We start from the raw sequence: 1,919 nt of genomic DNA, 5'->3' as shown, positions 1-1,919 counted from the left end.
CAGTGAGTATTGGGACTATCTCAACCACCACCATCACATCTGGGATTTTTCCCAACCAAAGGCATTTCGGAATGGTTTTATATCTTGCTCTGAAATCCATACACAGATATTTCACAATATCTGTATTTAAAGGAATGCAAATGGTTTCAAAAGACAGGATGGCAAAATAGCATTTCAAGTTGTTGCATTGTGACATATGATAACTATTGTGAGATTTATTTTAGATGAAGAGAAATCACAACTGCTCTGTAATGAGTTGTTTTTACTTTGTAGAAATACAGGTATTACTGGTTACTACTGTTGGTGTCTCACATATAAATATTCAAAAAATTTAATCTAATTTTTTTTTCTTCAGGAAGATTTAATTTCAGATGAGCAAATTGTTAGACCTCAAAATTTGGTAAGAGAGGAAATCTACGAATATGTGTGATGCTCATATGTGGCACCTTGCTTTCTCTAGAAGCAAGTGAGCACTTCAGGATTTGAGTGCTGTGCTGGGCATGCAGAATGCATGGAATGAATGCCTGTCTGCACCTGGTTGCCTTCCACAGTGAAGTGACAGCCAACCTATGGCTAAAGCGTAAGAGATGGCAGTGGGTCCTCTGCTCTCACTCACCACAAGACAGGTGTAGTGCAGATTGTGAGTTATGTCACGTGAAAAGCTGCAAAATATACTCCTGAAACTGTTTATAATGAAATTAAATGTAGGAGATGTAGACTCAGGTACAAATTAACCAACAAATCTGTCTCAGTACTTTATCTTGGTAAAAAAAAAATCAATGCCATATCATCTCCTAAGATCGGTTTTGAAAGTCTGTGCATTTGCTAATGGAACCAATGCAGGATGCAGCTGAGCAGCACGTACCCCAAAACTGGATTTTTGCCCACTTGAGCAGCCTCAGCACATTATTTGCCCTGTCCTAATGCTCTTTGCGTTCTACTCGCGTGGCATTTGGGCTGGGATAGTAACACTGCTAAGAACGAGGGGAGCTCCATCCCCGCACACCAGGCCGCAGGACTGGCGGAGAACCTGCCGGGAAGCGAGAACTGCCACATGCACAGCTTGAGCCCAGGGGGCAGAAATAGGTTTTCAGCTCACAGATTTGTTTCTTCGGGGATGGGGGGGAGGCAACATCAAGGGAGAAGAAGTATTTAAAATATGCTGCGATTCCTTTGGTCTTTGTCAAGAAAAGCTACGCACATGGCTGCCGAAGGAGATGATGACACTGGGGGCCGCCGTGGGGAAGGGGATACGGATGGGGAGGCCGTGCCCGCGCAGCGCCCGGGCCCGGGGGTCCGACATTCCCGGCCCCTCCGGCGGGGACAGCCTGGTGTGGCGGCTCCGGGCTCCGGCATTCCCGGCCCCTCGGGCGGGCACAGCCGGGGTCCGGCGGCTCCGGGCTCCGGCATTCCCGGCCCCTCGGGCGGGCACAGCCGGGGTCCCGGCGGCTCCGGGCTCCGGCATTCCCGGCCCCTCGGGCGGGCACAGCCGGGGTCCCGGCGGCTCCGGGCTCCGGCATTCCCGGCCCCTCGGGCGGGCACAGCCGGGGTCCCGGTGGGGCGGCTCCGGGCTCCGGCATTCCCGGCCCCTCGGGCGGCCACAGCCGGGGTCCCGGCGCGGCGGCTCCGGGCCCCGGCATTGCCGACCCCTCCGGGGGCACGTCCCGCCCCTCACCCCCCCGGCTCCCCCGGGGCGACCCCGCGCGCGGCGGGCGGGGCGGGGCGGCGCATGCGCGGCGCGGGCGCCCTCTCACCCCGCTCAGCTATGCCAAGTATGTGCGCGGCGGAGCCGGGGCCGGGCGCGCGCGGCGGCGGCGCCATGGGGCGGTCGGGGCCGGGGCTGCCGGCGGGGCCGCCGCGGCGCTCGGGGGCTGCGCGCTCCCGCGGGCCGGCGGGCAGCGCCCGCTGAGCGCGGCGGG

The sequence above is a fragment of the Sylvia atricapilla genome, chromosome 9 (assembly GCF_009819655.1).
Source record: "Sylvia atricapilla isolate bSylAtr1 chromosome 9, bSylAtr1.pri, whole genome shotgun sequence".
Classification (NCBI taxonomy): Eukaryota; Metazoa; Chordata; class Aves; order Passeriformes; family Sylviidae; genus Sylvia; species Sylvia atricapilla.
Note: the sequence above shows the minus strand (reverse complement) of the source record.